Below are 13,523 nucleotides of genomic sequence, written 5' to 3'. Positions count from 1 at the left end.
ACATTAAGACACCAGCTTGTTTTGAGTAAAGAGAAGCATTTAATACTCACATGATAACGGTCTTTGAGTGCTGTGATAGGTAAAGCAACACAAACAGACAAAAATGACAGAGAAAAGAAGTGGGACTTGGCAGTGGCTCCCTGCAATCATCAAGCTAAGACAAGAGCAAAATGAGAAAGAAGAAAGAATTTTTAAAAAAGAATGAAAGAAGGAGAGAAGGAAGCTGGGTAAAAAACAACAACAATACAAAGCAAGGTTTGTTTTTCGTGTCACATGATAAGCCCTACAGCTTATTGGACACTTTTCGTCCCTTTTCCATATCTTTGAGATTGGCGCCATCTCGTAACTACAAGAGATTGGCACCATCTCGTAACTACAAGAGATTGGCACCATCTCGTAACTACAAGAGATTGGCGCCATCTCGTAACTACAAAAAGGGTGCGCATGGTATTAGTATTAGTGTCCAATAGTGTATTACGTTCATAATTATTACAACATGTAAGAGTTATAGATAGAGATCCAAGGAATTTAGATGTATGTCAAGGATCCGAGAGCAATTGTGATTTTAGATATATAATGATGGTAGTGAGGGATGATGTGGGGTTGTGTTTATGTAATGTTAGCGTTAGTCCTATCTTCCTCTGCTCCAATGAGTCACGAGGGACGAGCTTATTGGACAGTTTTGCACTATAGAGAACATGCTTTTTAAAAGCAGACCTCTGGTCTTCCTACACAACAGCACGCATTCAGGTAAAGGAAAGAGCTTTACGAACCCTCGGAACTTCGAAATATAGAAAAAGACGGGTGGGTGGAGGTAAGAAAGGAAAAGGTCATTACACTTCTCCTTCTCTTTTACACCCCCCCTCTCTCTCTCTCACTCATCCCCTCCACCTCTTTTGACCAACGACCTAACAGCCTCGACTCATGCTTGGCATTAATTATGAGTCTGAACTCAGCAGCCAATTTGCCACTGAAGCCTCAACTTTGATGATTATGATGATGATGATGATGATGATGATGATGATGATGATGATGGTGATGATAATGATGATGATGATGATGATGATGATGATGATGATGATGATGATGATTATGACGACGACGAAATTCACAGCTCGATATAGATCCGATACATTATCTGTCTTCGAACAAAGTGGGTGGCAGTGAGAGCAGGATGTGTACCTGCAGAATCAAGAACACGTGATGAAGACGGGATCTGAGGAGGAAGACGCGTGCAGTGATATTTGTTGTAGCTATTTAAGTTACGCACAGATTGCATCACCCCAAGAGCATGAGTTCTGACCAGGTGCCAACATCAATACGCCTTGAGGGTATCACAGCAAAGCAAAACAAAAACAAAACAAAACAGAACAAAAAACAAACAAAACAAAAACAGCAAAAACAACAACAACAACAACAGCAATAACAACAACAACAACAACAACAACAACAACAACAGTAGCAATAGATAACAAAGTAAAAAAACCGAACAAAATAAAACAACCTTATAAAAACAAACAAACAAACAAGAAAAAATAAACAAATCAAACAAAACAAAACATGTATCCTAATCCTTGTGTTATGTATTTAAAATATAACTCAAGAAATTGCAAACCCAATCATTTGCTCATCTTCAGCCCCCCCCCCCCATTAAAAACATACCAAAACAACAACAACAACAACAACAACAACAACAACAACAACAACAACAACAACAACAACAACAACACCTCCCCCCTAAAATAACAGCCAACCACCAAAACGACAAACATTCTCCCCCCCCCCCAACAAAACAACCCAAAACAAACAAAGCATAAACACAACACAGTCACAAGGACCTGTTCCTCCCCAGCGTCCTCCTTTTTTTTCAACTGTTCTGTGAATGAAAGTTAAAGAGAAAAAAATATTTTTAAAAGGGCTGGCATAAGATTGACAAAGATTTAAAAGATTTGAAAAATTTAAAGAGATGAACTACTCCTCCCCCTACTCCAGAGAATACATAATGTTTACGGTTCACCATAGAAGAGACTCGAAGCTTATTGAGTGAAGGGATCAGCGGGTTGTGTGTGTCTTGTAGTACATGTATCGAGACGAGAAACGTTGTGGAGGAAGAAAAGGGTTTCTCAATTAACATAGAGGTTGGATCGATAACAACAACATCAATTAATGTAAGGGCGGGGTAGGGGCGAGGTAGGGGAGGAAAGGGGGGGGGGGGGGGGGGGGGGGGGGGTGAGAGGGAGCCGACGAACAAGTGGTGTTTCAAAAGTGAAAGAGGTCTGAAGGACCGAACGGATAATATTATTACTTTGATTGGGAAGCGGTTAGGGTAAGTACGAAGTCTGTCACAGAATAAGCCGCCTACCTGTAGTTTAAAATCAATATTTTTCTGTAGCAGACATAACAGGTTGTTAATACCTACAGAAACAATAAGTTTTTAAAATTCAAAACAACAACCTTTAATTTTTATGCACTTTTTCAACCAATGTAGCACTCTGTCAAACACAGTTGCCATGTCCGCTTGGGAGTCCTTAGCGCAGGATAATTAATTTGTTTCGAGCACAACGTCCTCCTGGTCTTCAAAGCGCTGCCCCTTTCTTTGATTTTAGGGACTAAACGAGTGTCGCATAGAATAACGGGACTTCTTTTTTTGGGAAGATTCATATCAGATGGTGAAGCATGAGTGTATTCATGGGATCCAGATATGAAAAGACAGTCCGCAAAATGGAGAAACCCGAGATCACCCCAACCTCAGAAAGCTCGACACAAGCAAGGTGCTTTGAAAGTGACGTACGTCATGTTTTTAATAATAATAGAGAGCATTTGTATAGTGCAAATCCCTATTCAACAGCAAGCTCTATGCGCTTCACAATCTATACTATTACCCCATCAGACCTGAGAGAATTCCGAAACAACCTCAACTTCCTGGGAAGCATACAGTGCAAGCAGCCATTTATAGGCGCTAGAACACTAACATACTGACAAGATATTTCGCTGTCTATGGCTGGGTACCCATTCCCACCTGGGTGAAGTGAGGACTCGAACCCCCGAACCTGCAACCTCACGATTACGAGTCCAGTAGCCTAACCACTAGGCCACCAACGTTTTTCGATCACAATGGTTGGTTTTGAAGTGGCTGGTTCCCGTTGGTACAACTGTCAATGCTAACTAGTACAACATAGTTCTTCAAACAAAGCTGAGACCAGAAGTCAGAAGTAAGCGGCCGGGTCTGCTTGAGCAATTTGATGTCTTCCACGATGACAACGCGCCCATGTACAATACTCGAAAGGTCCCTGATCTTCTGAGCACCTGGAATTGGGAACTCGTTGAACATCCCCCCTATTCCCCAGGCCTAGCACCCTGAAACTTTTATTTCATCCCAGAATGAAGAAAGAACTAAGAGGGAAGCGATCTCAAGACCAGGAAGAAAGTATGCTTGACGCAAAAATAGCGTAAATGACTTTGGTCAAAGCGGGCATGATCATTGTGTTTGACCGCTGGCTACACCGGGTGAAAAAGACCACTGAGGTCAACAGGGGTGGCTCGTGGGGCTAAAAAGTGGACGTGCACAATTAAGCTATCGCATTCTGAAGATAGTCAAGGGAAAAGTAAATGAGACGGTGGAATATTTTAGGATCTTTGGGTTGGTGAGGGAGGACCTCGTGCCTTTATTTTCATTCTTTTTACTTGTCGCTTTAATTTCTAGTACTAAATTTGTTTGTTAGCTAAACATCAATTTCGTTCATCCTGTATTGAAACTGAACACCCAAGTAATAACTTTCACTACTCCACTTCAAAATCATTCAAAGGCACAACTCATAGGACGGTCACGTTCACCTCTCTCAAGTTCACGGTCACAGAGTCACTTAAAAGACAGACAATGAACCAATCACAATTCACTTGAGTACTCCGCTGGATTGCTCCGGGGCTCACATAATATTGGCAAAGAATAGCATACGGTCGATCTCATTTATTTTTAGACTGCCTACGGTGAGCTATGTTTCGGCACTATTCGGCAGGAGCACATTTGAGATGTGCCGTTTTATTAATATTAATGTACCACCAAACTCGCTACGAGTGTCGTCATTGCTTGAGATATCCCCAAGAGCGATTTATAGGTCAGGTTACACCTATTACGTTTAGCTAAAGCGCGTGGACTTCGGCATGGCATAGTAGATGTTTTACGGCGCTATAGACACAGACATGACAGTTATGGCGCCAGTGAGGACCTTGTTTTGATATAATATTTGGCTTGTGTTTGTTTCTGGCTTTTTTTATTTTATTATTGTGGGTGCTTTACGTAATACAACATTAAAAAAATTTGGGCGGCACTGCACGACCGTGCTCTATGGACTAACTGCGCCTGGTGGTCAATAATTTTTGTGTTGAACAGAGACCATGTTTCTGCTGGTATGTACTAAAGTTCATGTCTGTAAAATATAACTTGTTGATTATACAGACAAGGAAGCCTACTTTTGGGACAGACCTCGTACGTTGGTTTAACTTTGAAACAGTTGTGTAAGTTTCTAACGACAGTTGGCTTTTGGGTAGGTTTTAGGCCTCCCACTCTGTACTTCATACCGGTCTGTTATTGTTGTCAAAAGGAGCCTCTCGACCGGTGTTTGCTGTGCAGTGGCAAGACGCTTCGCTGTCGCACGTAGAAGACCTGCGTTCAATTCCCGTGTTGGGGGAATTTTTATCGAATATCTCCGTCGTTGGAACATTGTGTTTTTCTCAGCCGGTTTTAGTCTTTACAGTCAGAGTAGAATCCAACCTCCCTTTAATCCAAACTATGTCGACGAGGTGCATAAAACACCTGCATTAAAATGGAAAAAAGGTCTATTGTTGTTGTCGAATTACACATTGCTGCGAATCTGCCAAGTAATGACCCCAGTGGTTAAGATGACAATATTGGAAGTATGCTGAAATAGGGCCTACTTTTTTGTTGTTCAGACTGGCACCGAGAACAACGCTAATGCCCGCAGACACTCGTGAACGCACGGCTTGTTGTCGATTTTCCTGCTCTTTTCCGTATTGTTTTTATTTGGGGATGTGTGTGCGTGCTTGCATATTAATATATATGTGTGTGTGTTTGTTTGTGTGTGTGTTTATTTAAGCGTGTGTTTGTGTGTGTGTGTGTGTGTTTGTGAGTGTGTATGTGTGTGTGTGTTTGTGCGTGTGTATGTGTCTGTGCATGTGTGTGTGTGTTTGTATGTGTGTGCATGTGTGTGTTTGTGTGTGTGTGTGTGCACGTGTGTGCACGTGTGTGTGTGTGCATGTGTGTGTGTGTGTGTGTGTGTGTGTGTGTGTGTGTGTGTGTGTGTGTGTATGTGTGTGTATGTTTGTACATGATGTGTGTGTGTGTTTGTGTGTGTGTGTGTGTGTGTGCGCGCGTGTGCGCGCGTGTGCGTGTGTGCGTGTGTGTGTATGTGTGTGTGTGTGTGTGTGTGTGTGTGTGCACACACCCATGAGAACTCATCGTGTATTGTAAACACACTTACAGACATCCTCTCACGTACGTACTCACGCGCATCCACATAATTTCGGCACGAACTCACTCACGCACACTGATACGAGTACACACGAGTACAGTGCAACTTAGTACACATCAAACAAGTTTATACAATGTATTTTTTTCTGTTTAGTTTCTTTTCTTTCGCTCTCTCCCTCTCCCCAGGGCCAAGGTTAACGTAATAAGTTGTTTACGTTTTCTACTTTCGTACCCACCTGAATTTTTTTCTCTTTGGATTTTTAGGTAGTGTAAAATTCGGTCAGCATGATTGATGCTTTCCCCCATCCCAACCTCTGTCTAGATTCTGTATTTGTCTCAGCACTTTCATCTCCTCTAGCAAACCAACGTAAAGAAAAGCAATCTTGATGTTGAGTAGTATCAGTATCAAACTCATTAAAGGCCAGACGCAGGAATTTAAGAGGCGTCACAGTAGAATACTTCTGACGTTACCGAAAAAAGAAAAAGAAGAATGACTCAGAACTTGGGCCGTATTTTAATTCAGCCCGATGAGGATGTGCGCTTTTGCGAGAAAACATGATGAGGTAGCTTACACCATCTCGTGATTGCAGTAAAGAAAGATGACCTTCAAAACTAATAAACAAATTAAAAAAAGAGTATTATGTACAATCTGCCTCAGTCTGTAAGGATGTTGTATTCTACTCATCCTATGTTGACTCTGACAGGCAGGACTGAGAGATTAAATAGTTTTTGATGGAGGCAAACGAACATTTGCAACCCCCCCCCCCTTTTCTGTTTGTCTGTCTATCTGTCTGTTTGTCTGTCTACCTGTCTGCCTGTCTGCCTGTCTGTCTATCTCTCTGTCTGTGTGTGTGTGTGTGTGTGTGTGTGTGTGTGTGTGTGTGTGTGTGTGTGTGTGTGTGTGTGTGTCTGTTTGTCTGTCTCACTCTTTTGCTCTCATTCTTCCACACACAAACACATTTATAGTGAGGAATATAATAATAAAAAAGAATAGCTATATTTGTTTTTGTTTTTGTTAAGTGTTTTACGGCGTTCGCAACTGCATAGGTTATATGAGCGATCGGGACACACCTAATATTTTCAGTTGGTAGGAAATTTTGAATTTTGCCCGGATGGCGGCCGAAGCCTACTCTTATCGATTTTAGACCACCAAGGGATCTTTAACGTGCGCAACTTGCACACGGGCCCTCCGAGATTATTCCTCCTTGCCCGAGAAGGCTAGGAGTAGATTTTCCTTCCAGAAAATCAGGGGTGTGGCAGAAAGACAGCAGTAAGGAGGAGCCAAGGAGTAGCAGTAGAAAGGCTGCAGAAAGAGTCAGGAGGCCAGAGGAGGGGGCAAAGGAGGTGAGGTGGTGGGGACAGAAAGTGGAAATGAAAGTAGACAACAGAATATTGCTAGAGAGCAGGAAAGGAGGTGAAAGAAGACAATTTTAGAGAAGAAAATTTTTCGGTCGCTACCCGGATTCGAACCCGGGATATTATATTATATTATATTATTATTATTATTATATTATATTATATTATATTATATTATATTATATTATATTATATTATATTATATTAATTTATATTATAGGCTCTCGTGGCCGAGAGGTAAAGGTGTTGACCTCTCATTCAAAAGTCCCGGGTTCGAATCCTGGTAGAGACCGAAACATTTTCTGGTTCGAATCCTGGTAGAGACCGAAACATTTTCTTCTCTAAAATTGTCTCCTTTCATCTCCTTTTCTGCTCTCTAACAATGTTCTATCGTCTGCTTTCGTCTCCTCTTTCTGCCCCCCCCATCCCCTCACCCCCTTTGCCCCCTCCCCTGGGCTCCTGACTCTTTCTGCAGCCTTTCCACTGCTACTCCTTGGCTCCTTCTTACTGCGGTCTTTCAGCCACAACCCTGATCTTCTGGTAGGAAAGATCTGCACCTAGCCTTCTCGGACAAGGGCGAAAAATCTCGGAAGACCCGTGTGCAAGTTGCGCACGTTAGAGATCCCTTGTTGGTCTAAAATCGACAAGAGTAGGCTTCGGCCGTCACCCGGTCAAAATTCAAAATTTCCTACCAACTGAAAATGTTTAGTGTGTCCCGCGCTCTCAAATGACCGTATGCAGTTGCAAGCGCCGTAAAAACACTTACCACCACCCCCCCCCTCCCCCAGAAAACCCCCCCAAAACAAACACACACACATATACACACGCAAAACATTATGTAAAATGTATACACACAAATGTACACACACACTCACACACATACACACACGCACATACACATACATAATATGTGGATTGAGTGATAGAAAGAGAGAAAAAACCGAAAAATGAAAGAGAGTGGGAGAAATGAAAGAGAGTGAAAGAGAGCGATAGTGAAAGAGAGAGAAAGAGAGAGAAAGAGAGAGAGAGAGAGAGAGAGAGAGAGAGAGAGAGAGAGAGAGAGAGAAGAGAGAGAGAGAGAAACCGATTAATAAAACCAGATAGATAGATAGATAAATAGATAAAACGAGACAGAGACAGTGGGAGGGAGAGAGAGAGAGGCAGAAAGAGAGAGAGAGAGAGAGAGAGAGAGAGAGAGAGAGAGAGAGAGAGAGAGAAGGAGAAGGAGAAGGAGAGAGAGAGAGAGAGAGAGAGAGAGAGAGAGAGAGAGGGGGGGGGGGGAGGCAGATGAGCCCGGGGAGGAGGGAGGGGAGACACCCACACATTAACCAGTGTTCACGCCCACAAATCGGGCCTCACTTTTCTTTCTTCTTGACTACCATGACGTCAATATGTCACGCAGGAGTCGTCTCATGTCACACCGTCACCAGTCTACGCTGACTCATACTCTGCGTCTAGAGCGCAATGACATTCTTCATGGCACCGTGAGTATTCATGGTACCGCTACTGTAAAACGGTCAGAATTTTCGTAACAACGTCTTGATATCACAAAAATTTTGAGTTCAGGTGCATAAAAAGTACAATTAATAAACGCAGAGGGAAAAGACTGGTCCAAAATATGATGTGTTTACCGTCGGAGCATTTATGAATACTCTTGTGAAAATTTATGGAATTTACGAGCGCCTAAGAAGCACGTTCTTCAACTTCCTGCCAAAGTTATTTGCTCCTGAATAAAAACCTGTTTACAGTACTGAAGGGTAAAATTGTGCTGCCTTCTTGCGACCACTCTCCTTCTAATATCCTAAAATGCCGTCGTCTAGACCAAAATGTTAGTAGAGGGAGCCTGTACTTCACCCATTAAGACGATGCTAAGGAGAAAGTGTTACTAACCCTTGTGATAGCGTCGGGGAAAAGATTGTTTCGCTTAGTTCCACCTTCCTTCTTTTTGACTAAGCACATAAAAGCAGGAAGGTCAACGTCTGCTTTCATGCCTGTCGATCTCTCCCTCCTCCCCTTCCCCCCGTTTGTCTCCACTAATCTCCGAACCCTCAAACCAACGTTAATTGTGTTACTTTGACATTATAGTACTATAGCGGGATGCTCACAGTTCCCTCTAATGACAAGAATTAGGAGAGTCAGTTTTGCTATCCTTCTGCCACTAACAATTAGTTGCTCGGCTTCTTTTTTAAAGATTTAGATTAGCCAGATTTAGAACCTTTCAGAACAAAGGTCAGTGTGCCATCTTGACTCTTTAAATTTTAATTACAGGTGAAGGAAAGATTACAAGGACTTAAAACGCCAAACATTATATTTGTTTAGGCTTTTAATGTACTGAGTTACAAATCTGTTGCTAATTCCGAATTTCCACTTTTCAATTTCTTCCAGAACAATGCAGTTACACAAGAAAAGCTTCCTGGTTCAAAACTATGGAGGCAAAACGTACAGCCCCCACCGCCCCTTACCCCACTCGACGTTGGTGATAGGTATCACTACTGAGCTGTTCATTGGTCCCATCTTCCCCTGTTATCTTTTTCTCCTATACACCAATCTGCTAATTTGAACTCCTAAAAACCTTAATGGTACCGGTACGTCATCATCATCATCATCATCATCATCATCATCATCATCATCATCATCATCATCATCATCATCATCATCATCATCATACAGCAGGAAATGTTGGTTTCGGATGGGCACCAACCTAGCAGACCACCTCCCCCCTGAAGCAGACAATCGATGACCAATCAATCTGATGAGAGCTTGTTCATAGGAGACCTATGGCGAAATCGAAATCCGAACAGAGGAGAGAGGAGTGAAGAGCAAAGGTGATGATCCTGAAAAGGCAGGTGAAGCTGCAGAGGCTGTAATCAAGGAGGTTGGTGCCCATGTGACAATTTTCACTGATGGATCGGCTGTCGTAAGATACCACGAAGGTGGAGCAGCAGCAGTAGTGATAATGAAAAATGAACCACCACGAACAGAAATCATTAGAACTAAAGGTGTATTCCCCACATCATCTGATGACGAGGAATGCCAGACAATGATGTCTGCTGCACAATGGATTGTTGACAATTGCCACAGTGGAACCAATGTGCTGAACTTGACTGACAGTCAGTCCGTCTGAAAGGGACTGCTAGGCAACAGCTCAGACATAAATGATTTCAATCGCAAGTCCAGTGAAACCACAGTCACAATAAAGATCCAGTGGATTTCAAGCCAGATTGGAATCGAAGGAGATGAGGTAGCAGACCAAGCTGCCAATGAAACCAGAGAGATTGAAGGAGACAGACGACCAATAACATGCAGGGGAGTCTTTCCAATGATCAAGAGGGAAATCAGAGACCCACCATGCAGAGCAGAGTTCCAGCACCTGAAGGATGTGTATTCTGGGTACTCCAATACGCAGGAACAATTAATCACATGTCGCTAGGACCAGGTTGAGCTTCGAGACTGTGGTCGGACCGTCATTGGAGCTTGAGATGGTACCAGAATTTTGTGAATGAAGAGCTCAGCCCACGTTGCCGAAGACACAGCCATGGAAAGAAGGATGTCAAACATATTGTGTTTGATTGTCCAGGAACAATGGCAATTCAATTCGAAAGGAGTTAATTGGACGAGTGGAGGTGCCTGTGAGTTAAATGACAATGGGACCCAAAAAGAGCCTCGCTCTCGCTCGAAGATTTTTACGTGGAGTCCACCAAGCCCATTAAGGAAGCAAAAAAATCATCATCATCATCATCATCATCATCATCATCATCATCATCATCATCATCATCGTTGTATGCTTCCTAACTCTCCTATCCCTTTTCGCAAGCTTTTCATTTGACATAAGTACTATAATATTTTTTTGATTTGCCCCGCCGTCTGACCAAGGAATATTATCCACTCTCTATCTCCCTCGGTTTAAGTGTAGTTCTAGTTTTTCTTTGTCACCCCTGAGGAATTAACTTCCACCAAACAAAGGGTTTTTAAAAAACCATGAACACTCTTTATTGGTTTGTTTTTATATCAAACTGTTCAAACCTTTTACATGACTCTACTTGAAAAACTAAAGGACCCAGAAGTAGCAGAAGCCTTCCAAGCCATGATAGGAGGAAAGTTTTGCACCACTCACTGTCATTGATGCTGGTAACAACAATGACACAGACATGGACACGTGGATCAACACCTTCAATACTGGAGTGACTGAAACAGCCAGTCAGATCCTTGGAAAACACCGACGAGTCAATAAGCCCTGGGTCACAACTGACATCATTAACCTGTGGGACAAAAAGAGAAAACTAAAGGAGAAAAAGAAGCAACCAGATGGTGCAAAGGAGTACAGAGCAGTCAGCCAAAAAATTAAAACAAGTATTAAAAGGACGAAAGAAAATTGGATCGAGGAACAATACCAAATAATCGAAAGCAGCCTAAGGACAAACAACAGCCAAAAAGCATTGCAATTAGTAAAAGACCTGACATGCACTAAAGAAGGGCGCACCACCACCATTCAAGACAAACAAGGAAATGCCTGACAGAGGAACAAGACATTTTGAAAAGATGGACAGAATACTGCTCAGAATTGTACAACTACGAAGCCATGGGAAACACCGAGATTCTAAACATTCCCCCAGCAACCAACATCGATAACCACCCAATCCTTCGAGAAGAAGTTGAAGCAGCAGTTAAAGCACTGAAGAAGGGGAAATCAGCAGGAATGGACAACATCCCAGGAGAATTGATACAGGCAGGGGGAAAGGACATGATAAGCGCCCTGACTGTCATCTGCAACACGATCTGGCAGACAGGAAAGTGGCCAACACCGTGGACGCAATCACTAGTAATTACATTCCCCAAGAAAGGTAACTTGCAACTATGTCAGAATTTCCGCATCATCAGTCTAATAAGCCACCGAAGTAAGGTCATGTTGAAGATAATGCTGAACAGATTGAAACCACAGGCAGAGAAGATCATTGCCGAAGAGCAGGCAGGCTTTAGAGCAGGGCGCAGCACAACAGAACAGATCTTCAACCTCAGAATACTGTGTGAGAGGTACCTCCAAAACCAACAAAACCTATACCATATCTTTGTGGATTTTAAAAAGGCCTTCGACAGGGTCGGGCATGCAGCCTTATGGGCAACCATGAGGAAATATAACATCAACGCCAACCTGATCAACGTCATACAACAACAATACGACAAGGCCAGCAGCGCAGTCTACCTTAACGGCAGCATGGGGGATTGGTTCGGGACAACAGTCGGGGTGAGGCAAGGCTGTTTGCTCTCTCCCACTCTCTTCAACATCTTCCTAGAACGAATCATGACTGACACGCTGGAAAACCACAATGGAACAATCAGTATTGGAGGCAGGACAATCACTAACTTGCGTTTTGCCGATGACATCGATGGATTAGCAGGAGAAGAACTGGAGCTCGCCACACTAGTGGAGCGGCTGGACACAACCTCAGCAGCCTACGGCATGGAGATCAGTGCCGAGAAAAACAAGCTATTGACCAATAACACCAATGGCATCAATGCGGACATCAAAGTCAGGGGCAAGAAACTTGAGACCGCCAACAGCTTCAAATACCTCAGATCTATCGTCTCAGATGAAGGCTCAAGACCAGAAATTCTCTCCAGAATCGCGCAAACAACAGCTGCGCTGTCAAAACTGAAGCCTATTTGGAGGGACAGAAACATCACTGCGAATCATGGACACTAACAGCAGAATTAGAGAAAAAGATTCAGACCACAGAGATGAGATGTTACCGCAGGCTCCTTGATATCTCGTACAAAGACCACGTTTCAAATGCTGAATTACGAAAGAGAATCACCAACGCAGTAGGGCAATATGAAGATCTACTGACCACAGTGAAGAGACGAAAACTAAAATGGTATGGGCATGTCACAAGATCCACAGGACTTGCCAAAATAATCCTGCAAGGAACCGTACAAAGAAAGAGAAAGAGAGGAAGGCAGAGAAGGAGGTGGGAGGACAACATTACAGAGTGGACAGGAAAGACGATGGGTGACAATCTGAGGAGAGCAGAGGACAAAAATAGATGGTGAGAGCTGGTTTTCCAATGCAGTGGTGCCCCAACGGTTGCCCCAACCACGGGATAGAAGAAGAAGAAGACTTTTTGGGGTTCTTCAAACAATGATAAAAATGGTGAGAATAATAGTGATGCCTACTGTTACGATACTTTTATGATTGCGATAATACAAGTGATGGCAGCATGAAAAACAATGGACATTTGTAACAGAATGGAGAGTCGATGGAGATAAACAGACATTTCTCCAGACAGTAGATTCTTGCCAGAAGAGAGAACGCATTAACTCCTGTCGTTTTTAAAATGAGTTATGGACTTTTAAAGTTGAAAGTGATGTGCGTTACGTTTTATGGCATTCTTCCAGCTTCATGTTCGCCTGCTCCTACTCATTTTTCGATCAAATCTAATAGAAAACGCACTAAAATGTTTTTACTTTGATATTTTTTGCCTTTTATTTGTGTGTGCGCGTGCGCGCGTGTGTGTGTGTGTGTGTGTGTGCGCGCGCTCGAGCGCGCCCATGCGTGTGTGTGTATCTGTGTGTATGGAAATGGGGGCAAAGGGGGAAGAGGGAGAATCGTTATGCGTTTGCTCTTACAGGCACAGGACTCACTTCTATAACTATAATTTAAAAGCCACTCACTCCATGCCCC

Source organism: Aplysia californica, unplaced genomic scaffold (assembly GCF_000002075.1).
Source record: "Aplysia californica isolate F4 #8 unplaced genomic scaffold, AplCal3.0 scaffold00069, whole genome shotgun sequence".
Taxonomy (NCBI): Eukaryota; Metazoa; Mollusca; class Gastropoda; order Aplysiida; family Aplysiidae; genus Aplysia; species Aplysia californica.
This window is presented reverse-complemented; position numbering follows the sequence as displayed.